General features: G+C 37.0%; 1 pseudogene; it reads left to right on the top strand.

The window, feature by feature from the left end:
• LOC128933315 (inositol polyphosphate 4-phosphatase type II-like) overlaps positions 1-24649 on the top strand; it is a 130951-nt pseudogene that overhangs the window by 32924 nt on the left and 73378 nt on the right.

Here is a 24649-nt window from a genome sequence, read left to right as displayed (position 1 = left end):
ATTGGGGTAGGGGAAACAAAAACTACCATGACAGAAATGAGAGGACAGGTGGAGCAGAGAATTGATGTCCTGGCTCCCGCATCTTAGGTCCTCCATTCTGCAGGACAAAGGCATTTAGTTTTACATAGACATGGATGGCTTTTATGAGATGAATATTGACCAGAAAACAGCTTCCATAAATGTCTAGCTTTTGAGCTTGCTATTTCACACAATCAACCTTCCTGCAGAGGTCTGAAAGTCTGTCACTCTTGTGTTTGCAAAACGTTCTTCATGGGCTTCATTCAAGGGCTCTTGGTTTATTCTTACATGCACAAGGGAAAAGGGAAGTATTGTTAACTCAGACCAACCTTGAGAATTCTTGGCATTTTTGAGGACCTTCACATGCCCTGAAACTGTCCCTCTCAAGGTATTTGCAATTGTGGATTGCTCACAGGTTTGTGGTAGAGAGTGGTACATAAATCACTGCCTTTCTGTGCCATGAGATTTGTGTGGAAGGAGGAGAATTTTAAGCTGCAGTCTTTAAATCACATCTGTCATGCACACTTTGTTAATCCTAACATAATCTTGAGCTGAAGCCTCACATGAAATTTAGATCAGTGCTGGGCCTTCCTTTTAAAAGAATGCTCAGCTATTATTTTTAAATGTGTACTTTCAAGTCCAAGCATGTTTTAGTTTTTGCAGGGAGTGATTACTGAAGATCATTAATGTGGGTTTTATTCCACTCTGATCTTTTCAAAACCAAAAGATAGACTTCAATAAAGAGCATTTTATTAATGGTTCTCTGATGAGGTCTGTGCTGACAGCTTTGGAGTCAAGGTTCTTGCAGCAGTATTAAATTAGGTATTATTTCAAGATCTTTAGTGCTTAAAGCTGAGCAGAGTGACTTAATGAAATCACAGACTGCAACAAAAAGAAATTATTCTCGTTTAGGCCATGTCTATTGAAGGTGCATAAATAAACAATTGGTATACTTTGGTTTAACTGCCCATTTTCATTCTTGTACATCTGAATAAAGATGGTTTTTAATGGTGCTAATATTTATGTGCAAATAGAGGAAATTGTAGCAAATTCTAGGAGATGTGTATGGAAATACTTATTGTGATTTTGCTGGTGTTTGGTTCTTTTTAAAGTTAAATTATTAGCTTCTTAGATTTTAAAAGTATTTTTTTTATTTGCTAGCCAAAATATTGAAAAGCATTTTGACCCTTTTTATTCTTTCCTTTGTGAAATAAGCTAGAAGTGACAAAATTAATTTTGGCCGACTTTATGGAAGTTTTAAAGATGGAGAAAAGACTCAGGATTAATTTCAAAATAATTCTGATGATACTAATACTGTACAAAATAATGACTAAGTTCGGGCATATATGTGAGAATGGGATTTTTCTGTCTTCAGAAAGATGTGATAAACTTTTATATGGGGTGTTTCAAATGATGTGTGTGAAACAGACACTGTCTGTCTCCCTTTAAGGTTAGACTCTCTACTCATCTCCAGTGTTCATTGACCTCATTACATCCTCATGTTTTGTTTGTCATTTTTCAGTGTGGCTGTTGCTGTTGTAGATGAGGACTTGGACTCTTTATCTGTGGTATGACAAATAAAAGTCATAAATCTATGTGTAGGAGGTGTTTTGGGTTGTGTTTTTGGGGTTGTATTTTTGGGGTTTGATTCTGAATTAACTTGGACAATTCAGCTGCTGGATATGGCTTTTTTAACATTGGAAATTGAATGGGTTTTATCAGAAAACTGGGCACGTGACCCTTGGCATTCATGCTAACTTAGTTAATATCTTGAAATGTTTCCTGGAATTAATTAGATAAAAATGAATGCATTTTTATCTAATGGAATTTTGTCTTGCTTTTGATTTTTGTCAGAAGGACCCATCTGTAAGATGGTTGAGTTGGAGGACTCCTTTTGGAGGGCTTTTCCAACACTGATGATTCTATGATTCCACCATAATAGTAATATTGGATGCAATGTGGGTATGCAATAATTTACAGAGAATTTATGGCATGAGTTGTGCGATGTTCTGTGAATACAACATTATTTCACATATAAGCTCTTCCTTCTTGCATATATCTTTTTCCCTTTTAGTTGAGTTGTGGAAGGGGAAGCCTTTAAACATTAATTTTCCAGAACTACCATTATCCTGCCAGCACATGGGATGCTGTGCTATTGAGGATGCTATATCACCAGCTGTCCTCAGGCTGAGGAGGTTACCATATTTTCACATGTAAAGTTACTGTTCATATCATCCATCATGTGTTAAAATGGTTTTCTTTTACAAATAATGACTCCCTTTGTCAGTGAAGGAGGTTCTGCTTCATGTGGAAGGAGTGAAGCTGCTCTGTACTTGGCTGAATTATGATACCTACAACTTGTGGCCTGTGGCCTTATGATACATGAGGCTACCAACACATTTTTGGAAGTACAGACTATGTGGTTTATTAAACGGATAGAATCTCTCACTGTTTTTCAGAAGTCCCTCCTCAAGATGTTGCATTATCTGTAGTGACCCATTTCAAGTTATGTAAATTTAGATTTGTCTACGGCAAAATGTATCTGTTCCTTTCACTTTATTTAGAGAGAAATCAACTCTGTCATCTAATTTAGATTACATAAAATCCTTGCTGTGGAAATGTGCACGTGCTTTTTTCAACCCCTATTCTTGCGGTATGATGGAGAAAACACAGAAATTTTCAGAAGCACGAGCTTTCTTTAGTTCCTGAAGGAACCTTGGGCCAAGAAAAAAGTGCCTGTTTCCATCTTACATCAGCTTGTCTGATAACAGATCCTATCTTTCCCAGAAACAATGTCATGCTGAATTTCCAAATAAGAAGATGCAATATAAAAAGGAAGAAAAAATATGTAAGTAATTTCTAGAAATAGAAGTGTGGTGGTCAAATTTCAGACCTAAGCAGCTTTGCCAACAATATTGTTCCTAATAGATCCTTTTATTTGCAGAAAAAGCATCACTGAAACAGTTCCCCAAAAAAAGGCCACTTTTCAGGTTCTGAAGAAACTCTTATTTTGTTTTTTCTAAGTAGTGAAAATATTGAAATATATTTGGCTCTCTGAGCCTTAGCATCTTTCTGCATTAATTCTGAAAGAGGCAAAATGATTGCCTAAAAACATACACCTAACGTCTTTATTCACACCTTGTGCTTCATAAGAATCAGAGTTTAATTACTTATCTCAGGCAGCTGTGACTATGAACTTTCCTGAGCCTGCTTATCAGTCTGAAAGTAGGGAGCTCATTTCTTACCTGGTTTTAAGTAACATCTCTGCAAGAGCTTGATCATGCTTGCAGAAGAGGATTACCATGTCTTGCAGATTGCAGTTGTGCTTTAAAAAAAGTAGAATTGACGCTGTAGAGGAGGGAAAGGGTTTATCTTTGTGTGGCAGTCAGGCACAATGACGCACACTCTGGTGAGGAAAGCTGCTCTTCCTGTGAAACGGTTTGGAGAGCAAAATCACGTGTGTTTAATGGGGATGTAGCCATGAATACAGTATCACTGATGGGAAAATGAACTTCTCTTCACACAAACCTGTGTCTGGTACAGGAGAGAGAAGGTGCTGTGTGAAAACTGCTTTTTACCTTCGCTTGTAGGCACAAAGTTTCTTTTGGGTTGCTGCATAGTAAAATAGTCCCACAGAGATACTTGTTCCCGGTGATACCTCCTCCTTCCTTTAAAGCAGAAACTAATTTAGATTGTGGGACAGATGATGCATTTGTCTGGAAACTTCTTCCAAAGCCAACAGTGAATTTATTTGATAAATAAATAAATAAAACTCCTTTCAGTTTCTCATCTCAGAAGACAGGGAGCAAAGGGCAGAGCACTAGCAAAAACTATTTAAAGATAGCTGATCAGGAGGTTATGGGTTTTAGTGTTTGTGTACTTAAGAATTTAATTCTTGCTATGCAGGTTTAACTGTTTTAATCCAAGAAAAAAATGCTTTCTCAAATGAAAAAAAAAAACAATTGTACATTTTTTCTTTTTAGATAGCTTTAGAAATGTTTATATTTGGGTAGTTGGGAGTGTTTATATTTGGATAGCTGGCAACATTTATTTTCCCAGGATCTTCTGGAGGCTCTTTAGAGAAAATTCCTTGCTCCCCTCGAGCGCGGATTGTTAGAAATGCGGATGGAGCATGTGGGAGCCCTGGACAGAGCAGTAATTCTCATGAATTCTCGTGCTGCAGTTCCACAGGCTGGAAGGGACATTCACTATGGAAGTGCAGCTATAATCTTGCTAGAACAGACTTTTATGAATAAATAGATCCTGTCTATGAAGGCAAAAAAACCAGAGCTTGTAGGAAGCCCCGAATATTTTCCTACTCCCTCTCATCTGTCTAAAATACACCTTCTGCCACAGTAAATCTGATGAGCAATTTTACCCCTAATTCTGTAAAGGAGAAGTGAAATCCTATCCATTAGGTAATGCTAGCACCAGACCTCAGCCTCAGCTGTTTTTCAAACATCATCACAAACTGTCAGAAGAAGAAAAGAAAAATCCTTCTTGGCAAATATAATTTTCTTTGCTTTTGTGGATGTTTGTGCGAGAGTCCTTCAGCTTCTATGTGTTAGAGAAAAGTTTGATGTGTGCAGAAATTTCCCTTAGTTCTCCTAAAAAAAAAGCGTTTGCCAGCTGGAACAATGCAAACAGGATGAAATAAAGTAGACTCTCAGTACATGCCTTTGTGCTTTTCTAATAACATGAAGTTTTTTGGGTCAACAAAGACTTAATATGTCAGAAGCAAATGGTGTGAAGGAAAATTCAGGTAAATTAGTTGTTCAAAGTATGACATAGGACTGGAGCAGATGATGTGATTTGGGGAATGCAGAGCTTATGGTATGACAGTGTACTGGAAAAGATTGGCTTATTATCCTAACAAAATGAAGTACAAGAGGGCATATGATTCCTTTCTCATTGATTCATCAGGAGACCAGTATGAGGAACAGAAAAGAATTACTTATCTAAGACACCGTGTTGGCAGAAGAGCAAAGGAGTATAAACTTGCCATGAGTAATGATGGGCTGTAGATTAGGAAAGGACTCTGTACTATCATTGCAATCATGTGTTTTGAATGACCTTCCAGTCAGAAGAGAGGGAGAGGAAATAGGAAATTAAAATAATTTCAATGTGTAGTTAGAAAATGTTCACTTTAGAATCTAAAAATTTATGTTAAAAAGTTACCATAAAACATGGAGTGGGGGATAAAATCTTCAGTGTTTTTTGGGGGTGATCTCAAAACCACTGTTTGCTTCTATATTTGGTTAGTTTGGTACCTCACATAAAAACAACTCTTTCAAAATATTGAACTCAAGGCCCCCAGCTGGAAATGCACTTAGGTCTTCTTGGCACAGGGATAATACCAGCTCCTCAAGGGAACTTTGGAGGTTCATGGACTGCTCCAGCAAGTTAAATTCTGAGTTCTTCATTTCAGCTTCTGCCATGAGTCAGAAGACAGGGATATTTTGTGTAGAGTCTTGAAGGGTCTGGACTTGTTTAAGGCAGCAAGACTTTTTTTCTGTGTTTAATATGTGAATATTCTTTTGTCACTTGAGTAGATGTTGCAATCTGGTAAGGGACTGGAACACTTGGATACACCTCTAAAAAATGAATAAAATCAATCTTGTTTCTTGTAACTGGTTCGTCAGTGGAAATGGCATCATGTTTAATTTATACTAAGATTTCTTACTGCAACTTCTATGGTAATAGATGCAAATTATGAAACGTAGACTTTAGCATATTCAAAAAAGGCTGTTTATTCAGTAAATCAAAATATAGGATTTCAGTTTATTTTGTCAGATATTCGCAGTCAAATTTTAAATTTTGCTGAAATTTTGAGGCAGAAGATCATGTTCTGGAAATTTTGTTATGCCATTGAGCTCATCTGATCACTCCAGTAATACTTGCTTTAATTCATGTTGTGTGCCATACACTGAAGCGAGGTGGAGCTGACCTGGGTGTTCATCAGACAACTGTAGGAGCTTTTTACCAGCTTGGGCTTGCATCCTCTCAAGTTTCCTATTTCCTTCATCGCTCTAGAGTGAGTATTTTTTGGGATATAATTTGTCAGAACATCTGGATTTCTTTGGCTGCCGTTAGCTGCTGCCTTGTTTGGACTGTGGAGTCTGTCTCGGGGATTTTTGAATAGTGCCATTGCAGTGACTAGGCTGAGGTGTTTGGATCTGGGAACACAGGTCCCCATTGCCTACTCCATGTAAATGAAGAGCCAGAAGAGCTTAGGAATGCTCCATCTGTAGCTTGCTGACAGAAGCCAGAATTTGCCTTTTGTGAATTTTATTTCACAGTGGAAGAAAGCTGGAAAGAGGAGGCACCGCAAGCACTTTGAAGGGTATTTTTACTCTTCAAATTTTGCAGATTGTTCCCAGTACAAAACAGACTTCAACAGGATCATTCCTGGGAATTATTATGGGGAGGAGGCAAGGATAACTGGCTGATTGTAACAGCTACAGACTTAAATGTGATTTTCTGTTCTATTTCATTAAAATTATAACTGACCAAATGCTTAGAATATTCAGTACCTATTAAGACTCTAGAAGGCTACTTTGCATCATTGGGCTTTGTTCAAAAAAGCCTGAAAAATGGCAGAAAAAGCCTGTGGCTCATTAGCTTGCTACCAGCGGTCATTGATTGCAAACATTCAACTGCTTAAAAAAACCCCAGTGGGTCTGTGCCAGTCAGTACTCATCACTGTGGGGCACTGGGGTGCCTGAGTGTCCCTGTCACAGTTATACACGTTTTTCTTTGTCACTTTTTATCTGTGGCATAACCTTACATGACAAAGCTTTGTCTGAAGAAAAAATGCTGTTTCAAATTGGTTAAAAAAATTGAATCCAGTCTCACGCTGTGTGCTGTGTTAAGAAGGTAAATAAACTCTTCCTTCCTTCCATTTTTTTTGTTGCATACACTAAAAACATATTAAAATTATTTAGATTTATGTTAAACTCAGTCTTTGCTTGGGGGATCTCGTGATTCTTCTCTTGTGCCATGTCAGTTGCTATACAGCAAGTGATAGGGGCATACATATTTTCCCTATCTGTAGTAGGAAATATATATATATATATATATATATATACACACACAGAGGCACATATATATATATATATATAAAAATATTTTGTAAGTTTAAACTAATTAATATATAATAAAAATCATGCAGTTATTGTGCAATGTTGCAGTAATTTGATAAAGCTTATATTCCCTTTATTAGTTTTCATCTTCAATGAAGTTTTAATATTTATTAGTTTCACTGCCTATCAGATTTTCCATTGGAACTGTAAAATCCCGCAATACCACGTGTATGTCCATTTTGAAAAGATTTTCTCTTTTGTTTTATGTGGACTGTAGGAAAAACTGATTGGTTTTGTGGCAGAACCCCATAACAGTTTTGGCATTTTAGGCTCACCCAGCACAAACACACGAAGCTGCAATTTGTTTGACTGGGAAATTCCAGGGAGTCGTAACTCCTGGACTCTGATGTGTTTGGCATTGAAAACTAACTCTACTGTTGTGCATCTTTCACTTGCACGAACCTTCATCACACTGCCCTTTTCCCAATGGGTTCACAGGCCTCCACTGTGGTGTAAAAAGGTAACTGTGTTGTTCTACACACAAAATTACAGGAATGGATAGATGCCAAAACCTTTGCTGCATTTAGTCCAGGTCACAAGCTGTGTTTCTTGTGTGCCTTTGTGATCTCTTTGTGTCACAAAGGTAAAGCAGTAGTGGTGCTATTCCCTGCAGGCATGGGCTTACCCCGGTTGTGAGTGACCTCCCCACTCAGAGGTTTGAATTTTGCACAGGAAAACCTAGAGAGAGTAATGGGAAAACTGAAATTCTAACAGAGTAGTGGAGGTTTGGGAATAAAATCTGACTTTCTGTTTGCTTTTAGATTTTATAGTTGTTCTGGATGGGGCCAGAGGGGAAAAGTTGATTTATGACGTGGTTTTAAAAAGTGTGGCAGTTTGTTTAATCAAGAAATGCACTGGGAGGATATTTGACCTTTCAAATCCTCTGTATTTATCTCCCATTTTTTCTCTTCCATTTTGTGGACTGGGACTAAAACTGACTCGTTTCTTATGTTTTATAAGTTTTTATGAGCTGACCTGATGTTTATAATGAGGCCTGTGTGAACACCCCATAATGATACCCCAGTAATTGCAGCATTCAGAGAGTTTGTTCGGGAACTCAACCAACAGACAGCCTGATAGTGTTCAGCCTGTACCACCCATGTATGTATTTACATACACATATGTGGCTTCTCTTTTGATAAATGTCAAATAGTAAAACTGCTTCTGAAATTGCATATATTTGCACACACTTGGATCAAGGCACTAGATTTAATTTCAAACAAAATATACTTTGGGAAGAAGAGAGGTACGGTCTAATGTACAGTCTAATTTAAAGGGGTTAAAACCAAATGAAAACAAATAAACATAGCTGAACCAAAAAGTATTGCAAAATGCAGCAGAAGTTTTTTCTGTATTTTAAATCCATTTGAAATTCAGGAATATGCTTTTATTATATGGAAGACTCCAGGTTAGTCAGGTGTTGACATCCCTTTCTGCTCCTGTGTTGGGTCAGAAAAGCTGAAATATGTTCTCCTGAATTGATATTTTATCCAGCAAAAGAAGGAATTAATATTCTTTGATTCTAAATTAATGTTGAATTTCCTTGATTTCAGTATGTGTAAAAGAAACATTAGCTTTCTCTTGCTGTGAAATACAACGTAGTATCATATAAAAACGCATACACTGTTAAAAATATGAACTGCTGTTGGATTAAAAATACATAAGTAAATTATGAAAAGGAGTGTTAATTCTTACATTATTAGTTTATTTCTCTTGAATAAATAGCCATAATAATAATTAGAAAATATAAATACCTCAGTTGTTGGGCCAGATGTCACTTCTTTGAGGCTGGCACATAGAGCAGCTTTTTAGCATCTTAAAATGACACAGCATTTTTGGTTTGGTGTTGATACTCCATCTTTCTTTTAAGAAACAGATTGCTCTAAGTTATTTCCTCAGCTTCAAAAGGGAAAGATGGGTATCACCAACAAGAAAATGCCAGTAATTTCATTTTCATTCAGGGCGTGAAGCATTTAAAGGTTAATTTTAGATAAAAATATCATGATTGAACATTTTATACTAGCTTTCTGTAGATTTCCAAATGCTTTGGAGTTGCTAATGTATTAGTGTGGAAAATTGAAATGTAAAATTGCATCCATATGAGGACTCCCACAGATTTCTAAAGTATGCTGTCCCTTAATAAATTAATTATAGCATTTTTTTTACTATCTCCAGGCTTTTGTGGAAAAATCAAAGTTATCACTGTAGGAAATCAAGGGATAAGAGCTGGCTGAGAAAAGCTGTGGTTCTGCTTTGTCAAGTCTTTGTGGTAGCCTTTATATTGGTGCTTTATAACAACATGTATTTAGAATAACAAACAGACAATTAAATTATCTTTACATTAAAGGAGTGTTTCTTTTTGTGCACTAAGTTGCAGCTAGAATAGAAGAATTGAGGGTCATTTTTGAGGGCATGGGAAAAAAAATGAGTCTTTTGCAGAGAGATTTACAGAAGGAGTTTGATTATTTCTTGCCTTTTTTTCCCCTCCCTTCTCTCAGGTCCGCACCAGTGTCCTACCTGACCACAAGGAACCAAGAGCAGATGTTGGGGTAAGCAATCATTTTCAGTAACTGAATTTTTTTTTTTTTCCATCTCATTGGAAGGCACTAACACTCAGTGCTCAACAGGAGCTGAAAAGCTTTTTTAATAGCGAAAGTTTTTGGTGGAATGAATAAAATAATCAAGGCAGGAGTGGCAGTCTCATGGATTGATGTAATCCCATTCCCATCTTTTTGAAAACCTCTTTCAACTGAAGCTATCCTGAGACCAGCACAACCCTGTAAAGTCCTTGCTAATATCAAGCAAGCAGTCTGGATGAGAAGTCATTTTCTGAGAGGGCTAAAACCTCATGGGTAATATGGGCCCCTGGTGGGAGTGGGAAAGGTTGGTCCTGCTCGAGCTGAGTAGAAGAACAAAGCCCACCTGGTGCAGGTGTCAGATCTGTCTGCAAATATGGAAAACGCCTGGAGGCTTCAATTTTTTAGCCTAAGGGTTTGACTTTTCTGCCTTACAAGGGCTTCCTTGGCATGGTTTTCAAGACTTCAGCTAGTGTTTGAAAAACCTGTAGCTTGGCAGCAAGTTCAATCTTAGTGAAATAATCAGTGTGTTTTAGCTTTCCATATAGCTATTATAGAGACTTTTCTCTTTGGCTAGTTGAGATTATTCATCAAACTACTCAAGGCGAGTGTCTTAAGATTTGTGTCTGGAACACTAGCAAAATTCCAAAGGAGCATAACTCTGCGATTAGGATTACAGCACAAATTTTGTTTTAAAGCCTACTTTTCAAGCCTTTCCAAGTCATGTGGGCAAAGTTAAATTGGTTTGTAGACTGCCAGTTCAGGCCCCAGGGTGGACTATTGGTATCTGAATCAGTATAGAAAAAGTATTCTCCGGTTTGATATTAGACCCCTTGAACATTAGCATAACTCTCTTAATTTGGGTCATGGGATCATTTGAAATTTTATTTGATTTTGCACATAGCTCTGTGTTGTCAAGCAAAGAATTTCTTTTTTTCTAAATAAGCATATGAATATGAAACAGATAACTAAGTAGAACATTTTAAGCCGATAAAATCATTCACCTTTAATTTCATGACACAGAAGAAGTAGATCTGATGCTCAGACATGTTTAGTGGGTACAATGACCAAAGCTCTTTGGCTTTATGAGAGAGTAGTGTAGTTGTCTCTTGGCCCTGGTCACGTGAGGATTCTGACTTAGGATTCTTAAATATATTTATGGTTCTATTTTGCTGCAGAAAGAAGCCCCAGGTGACCAAACCTTATATCAGTTTCATTCCAAATAGCCCTCTTCCCCTTTCCAAGCGGTCAGGTTTCAAATACAAACACTCCAATGTCATGAAATGCCAGAATAAAGGCTGCTGTGGAGAGACAGTGCTGTGGAATGCGTTCTTGCAGCATGGAGAAGGATATGCTCTTGGAAGAAGATGAATAATCTGGGCTAAGTGTGTGTGACCACAGAGTTTTAGTGTGGAAACACTCTCACACTGACTCATCTAAAGGAAGACAGAACCACCTGTGTGTTCACTCCAGCAAGGCTGTGCATCACCATGTGTTGCACCTGGATGTCTTTTTCTGTAGAAGTGCCTTTAATTTTGGCATTGAAAACTAATTGTGCTCTTTGCTTGTGTGGCTGTGTTATTTTTCTTCCTTTCTTCCTGTTCATTGCTTCCCAAATTCAATGTTTTTCCAGCCTGCCCTAGACTCTCAACTTGCATCCTTTTTCCGTTGCTGCTTACATGCTGCTTAGGAAATCTAAGGCTGTGCCATTTATGGGAACAAGCCATACCTCATGGCTCAGTTTTTTAAACTGCAGACATGCAGTTTGCAGTTTACTAACTGCACTGTGGGTGCTTGCCCAATTTCAGAGTTGGTGTTTGAACTGTACGTTGTACATGGAAGAAAACTTATCTTAGTGTAGAGCTTTATTGTTTGCATTCAAGCACACAACATCCTGCTGGCTTTCCTGAAAGAAAGCAGGCTGAAGGGTTTTGTTTTTTTTTTTACCAGAGAAGTAACTCTTCTCAGCAGTGACAAATTCTTTTCTGTTTTCCTTGAAGAGAACATTGCTCTCTGTAGGCAGCCTCTGTTGACTCAGAGCAACTTGATTCTTCTTTCATTTGTATAGCCAAGAATGTATATAATTTAGCCTGGAATTCTAATTTGCCATTCCAACAGTAAACTTAGTGTTATGTAAGAAAAACCAAACTTTGTGCCCTTCTTATTGTTTTATTGCTAAAAATTAAACATAATGTCATGATCTTCTTACAATTTATTTAGAGCAAGTGATGTTGTGTTGTACATTTGAAAGATAAATTGGTAGAAGATGGCTGTTAGTTTCTTGCCCATTGTTCCCAAGGCAAGAATACTACTGCTGGCCAAATTGACAAAATGGGATCTCAGCAGGATATGAGCAGAGGTTAAAAAATAGCCAAAGTGCAAGAGAAGATTTAACCCTTTTTCCTCTTTGTACTTTTTTATGTGTGAAGATTGATTTTTATAGAAGAAAAAGATACAGTGGTGTAGCCTAATTTAACTTTAGGCATTCTAGTTACATTACCACATTTCTCTGCAATTTTAATGCAGTGAATAAGTTCACCTTACAATGGAAATAGAGGAAAACACTACTTAAAACATTGCCAAGAACTAGAGAAATAAAACATTTCTATTAATAAACTTGTGCTGAACTCAATTTAAGAATGCCTTCCTAGCACATACATTCAAATTTTGAATACATGGATGGTAGTACCAATGGTTTGAGGAAAAACCATAACAAGAACAACTTTGGTAAAACACTGAAAACTTAGCACTTCTTGTAATCCAGAAATTAGAAAAATAGGAAGGAATAGATGCAAAATGCAAATACTGGTACTGAATGAAAATCTTCCTGTGGCTGTACATCTTACAACCTGTTATTTTGTCGGGTTGTTAGACTGTTCTTAATGGAAAAGAGAAAGGTTCCTGCCCATAAAACCAAAGTTTTTAACAGTTTACTGATAATCATGCTGCACAAAAAAAATTCTAGAGGATTAAGTATCAAACTGTTATATTGAAATGCAATATTTTTCTTTGTAGCAAAGAAAGATTTTCAAGTGTGTGAGCAAAAGAAGTAACAAAAATGAATGAATATGTTATCTTTTCTTTCTGCTTTGATTTGTAGCGAAGCTTCCTGGACTGTGCAACTTTTAGAGTGGGTGATCTGGTAAAGTCAAAGGAGCAGCAGTTGACCCTCACCCTCAGGTAAGTGTTTAGGTTTAGATTGGATATTATGAAAAAGATGCTTCACATGGGGAGCTATCATGCACTGGAGCAGGCTGCCCAGGGAAAGAGGGTGGTCACCATCCCTGGAGATATTTACGAGACATGTAGATGTGGCCCTGAGGAACATGGTTAAATGGTGGACTTGGCAGTGCTGGCTTTATGGTTGGGCTCAGTGCTCTTAAAGGTCTTTTCCAGCCTATACAATTCTAGGATTGCTGTTTGACTGAAACTCCATGTTCCATCAGGTATATCAGATGATGACTTGAAGTGCTTCTAATTCTGCCATGTACAAATCCATAATTAAACACCAAAATGAAATATCAGCCCTATAACCTGGAGTTTCCCATGTGCCAGATTAGAAAAGGCCATTTTATACCACGATAACCTATGGAAGAATTGTAAAGAACTTGGCATAGGGAATATTCATTCAAAGTTTCCTTTAGAAAGGAGCATAAAATTGTCAGTTTTGTTTGGTGTGTGTGGTTTAAAGAATTAGCAATGTACAGGTTTTTTTAGGCACGTTTAAAGAAGGTGGTCCTAATTATTGAAGGTGTCTCCCACATGAAAATGCTTGTGATCTCCTGAACTCGTTGTATGCAGCTACACTGAGACTGCAGGGGGTGTGATACAAAACTCTAATCAGTGACAGGGTACAGAGATAGGTTGATGAACTCCAGCTTAGTGATCGTAAGAATTGTTCTTACAGGAATTCAAGTTGTCTTCAGCTCTTTGGGATAAATTTGGTTTCCCTAACTGACATATTGAAAATTTGATCTGGAAGATTGTCTCCAACAGGTGGCACAGTAATTGACAGAACGGAAAGCTTCGGTTTCAGAGTAAATATTTTGTATCTCAGCCATCCAATTTGTAAGCAAAAAGTTAGGATGGAAAACTCATAAGAAATAGATGAAAAAATTGGTTTTCATTAATATTTTTAGTCTTGGTTGCCCTCTTTGTTCAGCTAACACTAAAATACAAATGTACCAATTAAATTTAATTTGCAGACACATTAAATGGTAGGGTTTAGTCAGTTGGATATTTTTTAAGAAAAACATCCTAACCTTTCAAAAGTGGGATTGTTTTCTGATTATGACTATTGGGCAGCAGAATGTCAGTAGAAATGATCCACATTTCTTTGACGGCAATTTAACCAGAGCAGTCTACTTATTTAAGCTTGCTTTCCTCTAATTACCCTGCAGTATTAGTACCTCTCAGGAGGAGAGAGGATATATCAAGGGACTTGTCAGAGCATGAAATTCTATTTAATTCTTGTTGATATTCTTTGGATAGGAGTTTATCAGGGCATGCCTGTGATTGAGATACTCCTTTGTTAGATTTAAAGTAGAGATTTAAGGACCCAGAAATAGCTCTGTGGTGTGCCCTGTAAAGATTGGTGTAATTATAGAATCTGCTTAATTTTTAACTGAGTTTTCTTTTTCTTTTCCTTTTTTTTAGTTATGTTTTTCCTTTATCTTTCTGAGGTACAATGTAACAATATAAAAGTGTTTTCAAAGGAGCATTCTTGTGTTTTTCTGTTATTTTGTGGAGAGCTGGCTTGTGTCTACAAGTTCTTACTGCTGACACACAGTGCTCTACTTCTCTGTTTTCTTACCATTGTGCCCTAATAGTGATTAGGGACACATGTTAAAAAACCTCTGCAAAAGAAGTTTTTATTTTGATTGCCGTTTCTTCTCCATAAAGGTGTCCTAAACTGGTGGCTGAGTGTTTCTGGTAGATCTGTGCAGTAATCATCAAAACACAAAAAGATTGATTTGCAGAATTACTTCAGTGTACACAACAGATGTTGGCAGAGGAATTTAGTTATTAGAGATTTGGGATTGCAGTTTCCAATATGGAATTAATAAGAAGAGAGAGGTTTTCTATAGACTTGCATGTTTCATTTTGCAGTGATAATGCAATGTCACTTGCTTCCAGCTTTCTCCTACAGTTGTGATGATGAATGGCAAAAAATGAGCTGTTGAATGCAACAGAAATATTTTTCAGTACGACAATGTTTCTTAATATTGAGTGTATGATACAGTGTGTCTGATGAAAAAAATAAAATCACACATTTTTTTGTCCTTTCTAAATAAGAGCTAGGTATACTGGTTGCTAATTTAGCAATAAAAGCTGATTTTTTTTTTTTTGGAAGATTGGAGGCAAATGCCTGCTGTTCTCAGTCCATCTTGTTCACTTACTTTTCCATCACTAGCTTGTTACCTTTTTTCTCCCTGGATGCCTTGGTCAGCATTTTATGGCCAGAAGGAGTAGGGTGGGCACAGATTCCTGCTGCTCGTGGTGTTACTGGCTATCTCCTTCCCTCACATTTGGGAGAACTAATACTGACCTGGGGATCCTTAAGGACCTGGGATAGTAGAGAAATCTGTTTCAAATGCAGGTGCTCTGCTGACAGGTATCAGATGAGTGCTGATCCTTGTCCCAGGGTGCCAAAAAATATCAGCAATTTTCCATCTCCATAAGCCAGGTGGGTTTTGTCCCATGTATGGGCTTCTTATGTTGATGCTGATTTTATTCTCTTGGCCAGATTCCCCATCCCAACTCGCCCTAAGCAGGTTGTCAAGGTGCAGTCCTTTGTTTTGTGGGGATGTGTCTCCTCACTCATGACTGAAAGCAATTTGGTGCAGGGACCGTCTTCACTGCACCGTGTGAGTGCAGAGTGCCCTTCTCAGCTTTATTAAACTACAGCAAATAAGCTGATCTCATTCTAATGCATTGTGAAGTATCCTAAAACCAATTGATTCCCTATCTGGTGCTGTATTGAACAGTGTGTCTATGTGAGACTTTTTACATCTCTACAAGCAAAGGACACGAGGTGTATACATAATGTGTGTGTGTGCGCAATACTGTTAGTGCAAAGTAAAATTATGCAGGGTTTTATCCTACTAAGGTATGATCGCTAAGCTTTTTTTTTTTCCCACTCCATCACTTCTGTTTCTCTTTTTAAATTTTCTTTCAAATGAAATTTTAATCTCATGGTATTGCTGGAAAGTTTGAAATGCATGTTTTCAAGTAGCTGAAGACTCTCAGGCACTGCTGGTGTTTTAAAATCAGTCTGACAGTTTTACCCTGGGCATTTACAGAGCTCTTTGTTGATTTGTATGCCTGTAGCATTCAAAAGAAACTTTGGGTTTGGGATTTGTTGATTTTGTTGTTGTTGCCTTTTTCGTAAAAATGTGTCTTCATATTTCTGTGTGGGAAGATAAGAACTGGAGAAAGGAGTACAACTACAATGCAACAAGTCCCACTGTTTAGTTTTATTGTGTTGCATTACCTTCTCTTACAGGTAACACCTGTAACAGATTGTAATATTAAATATGTATTAGACCAGAACAGGAGTGATTTTGAGAAGAAAATAATAATAAAAAAAAAATAAAAGTGGAATTATATCAATCACTGTTTTTACACCCATACAAAATACATATTGCTCCTTGTGCAGGCAAACAGTGCAATGCTCGCTGTCATACTGAGGCCAAGCTTTTAATAATAGCACCAAGGGAAATATTTAGGATTCTAAAGAACAGGAGACAAGGATGAGAAAGTGTAGTTAGCATTTCCATTTTACTGGAGCAACAGGCCCTGTTGGTTTGGATCAGTTCATTTGCTTGGCACTTTGATCGGAACACCTTAAGCTCCTGAAAAATTGTCAGTCTCATAACCACACACTTTGGCTTCTAAAGATATGTGATTTGCTGACATCTGCTGTATTCCCTTTCTGCTGGGGATGCTGCAGTGCATTTGTTGACAGAGCCTAGTTTGGGTGCTGGTTTGACACAAGAAGGAGAAGTCAAGCCACACGGCTGTAGCGACTCCAGGGAAAGTTCTTCATTCAGAAGGCCCTTTCAATATTATTATGTATTTCTGCTCATAAGCACAATTTGGACACTGAACCCTTACTACTTTTCTTCTGGATACTTCTTAAATTAATACAGGCTTCTTCAATTGCAAAACTATCTGGAACTGGTTCATTTTTAATAGACTCTTTACTGTCAGTAATCAATTTGGCTTAGAGCAGATGAAGTTTTGCACATGTAAAATATGAAGAATTATGTTTATTTTGCAAGGTTTTATAGAAGACCAGATTTGTGTAGTTGCAAGATGAGTGTATTCTACTGAGTGCATAGTAAAGCCTAATGGTTTTCAAGGAAGATAATTATTTAATTTGAAAGCTTGGGGGTAACTATTTTTTGAGATTTTACTGTACGAGCTGAACTTGTTTAATGGGTCCCTTCCAACTCAGCATATTCAATAATTCTGTGGTTTTATGATTTTATGACATTGAAGTTTTCTATGTATTCTTTTTTCTTGATTCATCACTCTTCATTTCCACTGCTCAGAAAAGACACAGTATTGCCCCACACGTATTTGTTTTGATTCTCCTTCCTCGCTGTGTTTTTGTAATTGTGCTGAACTTATTCTCGTCATTTCCTTTTTGCCTATTTTTGCTTGGTGCCTTTTGTTACCCTTTCCTCATTATTATGAAACTATCAGTTACTCTTCTTTCCTTCCTTTAAAAAAAAAAAATGTAGCTGTTCAGAAGAAGCCAGGGAGATAAACTTGGTGCTGTGCTGCCAGTGAAAGCTGAAAAAGCATTTGGTATCTTTCAGGAGTTTAAATCCTTGTTTCTTCCTAAAGGAAGTCAGCAATGCTCTTCTCTCAGTGATGTACATCTAAATTATTTGGTTTTGATTAATTGAAAGTAAACTATTTATGGGGATGATAATGAAGGAATTCACCTGTAACTATACTACCATTCCCATATAGTTCAAGAAATGGGATGGATTCTGAATAATTTCTCTGTGGAGGGATTACAAAGGAAAACGTGATATTCAGATTAGCTTCACTGTTTTGGTTTTGCAGGGATTTTGTTAATACACTCTGTCCTTTCTTTGCAGATTGTTAGGAAACAAAGCCATGTACTCTGCATTGAGATTGCAGATCCTAAGTGGAATATTGGTGCAGTGTTACAGCCCTTTATCCAATGGTCCACAAAGAGGATAAGGTCTAGAATGAGAACCTGGCAGTGTTCATGGATTCATGCACCATTTATAGCACTTACTTGTCCTCAGTGTTGTGATGAGAGCTTTCATTGTCCTGAAGAAGTTGCCTCATTGTTTTTAACATTTGGTTTGTGATGGTAAATAGCCAGCTCAATAGCGGTGGCTGCACTTTACAGAATGGAGAGGGCACTAAATATTTACTGATGTTATTCTAATTGAAAGGATTTGATGCTGCAAGTGACCCAGTGTCATGGGTTGGTTTTTTTCCCAGGACATCTGATGGTGGAAAGACAGTTGGTACCATTGAAGTCAATCTTATGAAGATGGGAGAGCTGGATGAGGGGGAAACAGACCACATCACAGCAGATGCTCAGGATCAAAAGGTAGAAACTCAGTTTATTGCACAAAGTTAATTAGAATGATCTGTTGTACCAGATGTCTAAAATACTAATTACCAAATTGGGTTAAGAACTTAAAACAAAATTTGTGGCGCAAGTGCTGTGTAAACTTATCTCCCCCATCCAAAAAAACCAAATTCATGAAGATGTACAGAGTAATATTCTGACCTGAGTTTCCTAGGCCCTTTCCTTCTTGAAGAAAAAAAATAGCTTATTTTTATCTCAACTGAATATATATGATCACTTCTGATAAAAACTGTCCAGAGAGATGCCATAAATAGAGCTTCTTTTTTCCTTGGACAGCTGGTCTGGTTTCTGCCCTTGAAGTCCTGTTTATGTTGATTTTTATGTGCAATCTGTGCCCACAATACTGAAAAGCTGGAAGAATGACAGACAGGCAAAGCAAAGAAGAGGTAAATTCCCTTGCAAAGGGGCAGGTTCATCTGCATTAAATGGGAGCACACAATTTTTGCAGCCCGAATACAACAGTTCACTGCTTAACACTGTGGTGTATCCTGTTCTTCCTGAATAAAAGGAAATATTGCTACAGGGAATGCAGGATTTTTTTGTTTGGAAGTTACACATAAAACTATTTTTTGAGCAGAGGACATTATTTTCAGTATCTTTTCTGCATAGCAAAATCAGTCTGAGGGTAAATTTCACACTTTTTTTTCACTGCTTATCTCAGAGAACTTCAGTGCCTTAGATGAGTGTGACCAGTTCCAAAAAAGCAACAAATGCTGTGAAATCTTCCTGATTTTGACCCATAAAACTTGCACAATATAGGCAACATGAGCTGTTTTTTTCAGCCTTCTCTTTTATTTGGCTTTTCTTCCACTGCAGAATGTGGAATGAGACTCCTTGCAGTTATTGGAGATGTAGTTACTGAGCTCTGTTGGGCCTGGGGGACACAGAAGGCTTTAATAGCAGCTTTCTAGGGGTTTCTAATACTTGTAAAGAGAGACCAGACTCATGACCAATGTATGGTCTTTAAAGGAGTCCTTGGTTTGTACAAATCAGTGGCAACACAGTCTTGGATTATATGTTGATAGTGAGGATGCAATTGTGAGAATGGTGAGTAATTGAATTTATAAAAAATAAATAAGTTTTGAACTGGTGAATCACAAAATCTGAGCACATTTTAAGGACTTTTTTGTGCTTCCTGCTTTTCCCTTGTTTAAAAATTAATGAAGTGTTTTCTTGCACTGTGCATGTGAAAACTGCTTTGTCTAAAGAAACCTCTTCGAAAGTATGGAACTTGTCAAAAATGGTTTTAAACTAAAGTGCCTTATTTTTATAGTAAAATAAAGCTAAACTATTACTATCTCTCAACATTTCTGCCATAATACTGGTAGGAAACATTTCTCTTTTGTTATGGAACAGCTGATCATATTTTTTCATTTTCTTGGCTATAATTCTGACTGTGTTTCAGTATCTTGGAACAGAAATATAAAGAAAAATGTAAATTCTAAGTAAGACTTTGGAAGTTTGTATTATTATCACTCATGGTTTTCAGCCTACCTTTTATAAACTGCCATGGATTTATCTCAGACCCCCTGAATGTGTCACATCTGTATTGTATTTTTTTGCAGTGTGCATTGGTTCGTGAGTGTACAGCCACTGAGGGCATAAGTGGGAAGGACAACCTGCCTTCCTTAAATGCAGGTAAGAATTCCAATATCTGTAAGAGACGGCTCTTGCAACTCCACCTCTGGTCCTGTAGAAATCACACAGATTTGTGGCACAGCTCATCAATGTCTCTTCAAATGCTGCACAGATGTTCAAGTTCAATATTTTAGTGTTTTATACGTGTTTGGCATTATCATTTCACGGAGAAGTTTGAATAAATGTGTGTCAATTGCGCTTTCTGAAGCAGTGCTGAAATCTCCATCTCCTGCATCTTTACTGTTCAGTGATTTTCAGTGACTAAAAATCACTGTCAGTGACTTCCATGGGCATGGAATTACCGTCATTAGTTTCTGTCGTGTCATTGCACGGCATTCTGTAAAATAATTCTGCATTATTTGTAAGTGAATACCCAGGACAATCAATCTCTCTCATTCATAACTGGTGAAGTGGCAGTTTCAGATTGATCTGGAAACTGTCTGTCCTAGAATGAAGGGAGCTGTTGGCAAGGCATTCTCAATTCTAGGCCAGCTTGGGCTTGAGTGCATGGTGTTAAACAAGATCTATTTTTCTTTCATTATGCTGAGGAGTATTACATGCTGATGTGCTGTGCCATAAAACCTTTATTAGCCCGAGTTTATGAATCTCCATTACTCAGCAATAACAATGTCACAAATAAGTTATATGGGTCATCTAAAACCACAGCACTGTCAAGAATTCTGTGTTTGCTACATACCGTTGATGAGGAATGTTACCAAACTTTTACAACTTTTTAAAATCTTTCCTGAAACTTTTTAATCTGATTTCTCTGATAGGGCAGACTTTCTGAATCTGCTTTGCAGTCTGAAGGAAGCCCTAAAAACTGCCAAAAATTAAGTTCTTCCATATGTGTGTGAATATTGCATTTTTTTTCTGTGAGTTGTTGAGATTAGATCAGAATCAGAAAAAATATGTTCTACAGAAGTACCATGTATTTTCATCAATTCAAAGTGAGAAAGGTGTTAATTGAGAATTTCTGAATGTGCCGGAGCTACATCCGGCTCCAGAAATTCCTGAATTGGAAATAGCTGGAGGCATGGAGGGTATCCTGTGTCTCCAGGTGTGTATTTATGGCTTTTCTTGGGCACAAGATACAGAGGCCAGGTGAAGGATTTCATCTAGCCCAGTGCAGTTCTTTGGTTGTGATTCTGAATGTCATCCAGATTAGTGAGACTTGAAGAAATGACATTTCTGCCAGAGAACGATGCTGATTCACAACAGATTGTTTTCTGTTTGTTGCCTCCCTTGTATAGGTTTGATTGGGGTTTTTTGTTGACTTCTTTTGTATAGGAAAATGCTGTAGGTTGTGAATATGTTTTGTTGGAACTTCCAAGGTAGATGTCAGTTTTAGGAATATTGAAGTCTCGATCAATTTGTCAGGAATATTTCCACGTGATTCTACAGTGTATCTAGGCAGCGTTTTCACATTTGTTATTGTCATATACAAACACAATATAAAACCAAAGCCCATCCAACACTACTCGGGTTTATAAAGTCAAACACACCATGAAGAGCTTGCTTTTTTTTTTTTTTTTTTTGTCATTTTTTGGGTTGTCAGGCTTTTTTTAAGGAATTGAGGGGAAAGAGGTGCATATGCAAGAAATGACAGCATGCAGGCTATTGGGAAGAGTTTGCACTCACAGGAAGTTTTTCTCAGATAAATAATTAGTCTTCAGTCTGTTTCCTGTATTTGTGACTTTCTCTTCTCATGCAGCATCACCTCCACTTTCCTGCTGACATGCTGTGCTCATACAGAACTACCCCCAGAACAGTATGTTTTCCATATACATTCATATTTAGTTCACCTGTATGCTGTTGTAAAGCTTTCTGGTATTTTCTTGTTGTTTATCAGGCCTTCAAAATGATGAAACTGAAAAAAAAACCTGCCTCTGTGAATCCTTAAGCTTGTAGGCATAGAAGCATGCTGGCATTCTTGTGAAATTTAAATCCTAGGATAAGGAACTCTCAGCCCTCCAGTGAGTTATGAGATGCTTATTGAGCGATTGGGAATAAGCAGTGTGTTTCAGAGCCTTATCACTATTGCTTCTATACCTCCAGAGACTGAATTTACGTCTCAAAATTCAGTTATTTATTTATAATACTGGAGAGTTTGCCAGTTGTTTACATGTAAACAAATTGCATTCTAAATTAAAAAAAGAAAGATAAGAAAAGTAATTGAAATTAAGCAAAATGAAGAAAGCTGTAATTATTATTCCTGAGGTAATACACATCATATTCCTATGCTACAAAGAAAGATATAAATAGGAACACTGTTAGCAAATTAATATATGGCAAAGATATGCTTTGATCTATGTTCAATAGGGAATGAAAATAAAACCAGAGTATTCAATCTTTTATTATTTTTTATTGTACTTTCAGAGGAAGCAATGTGAAGGATATTGCATGGAATAAAAAGCACAGAGGTCTTCATATTAAAAATGACAATGTCCAAAAATATTCATGGGTAAATATATGGCATTGGCTTTCAGACTTGATGCTGTAGAGAAAAGCTTTTAAAACAGAGTTTTCTCTTTTTTAACCACTGCAGTTCATGTGGATTTTGGGTTTTCTTCAATGCCTCTCATGATCACTGTCTAAGTACAGCAAGGATTATCTTGATGAAACTTCCACTCATTTTAATCACTATTTTTTATGAAAACCAGTTCTAGTCTTGCCCTTCTTATTGTACATGCCCTCTAGAATTTGGTTCTAGACAACTTGTTACAGTTAGAAATTAATTATTGTTGCAGTTGGAGGGGAAGATACTTCTGAGATTTTTATGGAGTTGCATGCCTTCAGTAGTTCTGTTTATAAGGAAAAAACATCAAGTACTTATGCAGCTTTTATTGGCCTTAAATCTTAAGCTTTAGCAATACTGCATATTGGGATTATTTGGGAAAAATGCCCAGGCTTTTTTTGACTTTGTAAATGAAATTTTCTTCTTAAACCCATGGATTTGACCATTTAAAAACTTACAACACACTTGAGATTATCCCCATGTCTGAAAATTCAGACCTGAATCAAAGACCTGAAGATGAAGCTAGTACCTGGAGAGGAGTTTAATAATTCTAGCCACAATAAAAGTCACAACTTTGAATCCATATTTTTAGTGTTCTTTGTCCCTTGCTGCAGTTGTGATGGGTTTTCTGGGGTTTGTTTTTCTTTGTGATGGTGGCAACAGTGGGGAGATGGGAGGAAAGAGATTTTTCAGATACATATTTGCATTAGGTTCTCACAGATTAATGTGCATTTTTCAGTGTAGTAGATTCCGAGTGTGAATTTAAGGGCTGCTCTTGGAAAAAATCCCTTGATAAACTCCTTAGGAAGTAGATATAAAAAGGTAAAATAAAGAATCTTTTGTGTCAGGGGCATCATCATTTAAAATGTCCAGGTAATATGCTGATCGGGGGGCACAACAGAAAAAACAATACCAACTCAAAATTATCATCTGGTTTGGCAGTTTTCTGTTTAAGGCCAGACTTAAATTAGCCCTTGAATTAGCCCTTCGTTTCCTGAGGTTTGAACATTGAGATATTTTGGGTATTGATAGTAAAGAAAAATTGCTCTTTTTAATATGTCAGAGAAATTAAGCATCTCTTTCCCTTATTTCACAATACTGAGTGAAAATTTAGTTTTTGAAAGTAAAATCACTAAGGACTAAAGGCAAAATTACTCTAAAAAGGCTCATAAAATGACAATAAAATGGCAAGAAGTGCTTGTAATGTACTGTAATTAAGAAATAGTTGGCTTCTGATTGTAAAGGCGTAAATTATAACATCTGTATTGTCTCACCCTTCCCAAGAGATTGAAAATAGAATAAAAGTTTTTTAAAACTCAGTTGCTCCATCTCTGGATCAGAAAAGGGCATAATCCAACAACAGTTTTTCATCCAAGATTGCTGATGAAAGACATCTCAGTGGAGTGATGGGAATATAGAGCAGTGCGACCACTTAAACATTGCTCCTTTCTTCGGGTTGCAAGCAGTGGGTTTATTATCAGTATATTTAAATCTCTGGTCTTCTTTTAGGCCTTTCCTAAAGGATATTTGTTAAAAATCCTGATTGCTTAGATAGACAAGGCAGTTTGGGTACCTTTTATTTTTAATTCTCTACAAATCAGACTACATAAACATTAATGGTGTCTGTGAAATGTCTGTTAGTAGCTGTCACTGTTAGTAGCTGTCACTCATTCCAAGTCAAGATATTGTGGATGTGTGTGTTAAATGGCAATCATTTGTCTCCAAGTAAACTTACCAAACTAGTGAAACAGAACTTTTTCTTCCTCAGCTTTCCCCCTTTTTGATCTTTCTGGAAAATAAGAGTGGGGTAAAAAAAGAAAATAAAAAGATGGAAAGGAGAGAGTAGATTGTATGGCATCGTTTTAAGATCTGAATGGAAATGTAGCCAACACATGAAAACTGTAAAATAAAAAATGTGGTGGGTTTTAAACATAATCTTCCAAAATACAAAGAAATGTGATTTTCTTATGTCACATTGCAATAGTGATCTGAAAACTGTGTATGTAACATATCGGCAGGGCTGTTATATTTATTTCTATGTAGTGGCAGTGTCTTGACCCCATCAAAGTTCCAGGTAACTCTAATATGTTCAAGTTTCCTTTAATGCAGAAGC

Source organism: Melozone crissalis, unplaced genomic scaffold, assembly GCF_028551555.1.
Source record: "Melozone crissalis strain CALT ecotype California unplaced genomic scaffold, PUWL_Pcris_2 ptg000009l_1, whole genome shotgun sequence".
Lineage (NCBI taxonomy): Eukaryota > Metazoa > Chordata > Aves > Passeriformes > Passerellidae > Melozone > Melozone crissalis.
The sequence above is the reverse complement of the archived record's forward strand: the minus strand, read 5'-3'. Positions and strand labels throughout refer to the sequence as shown.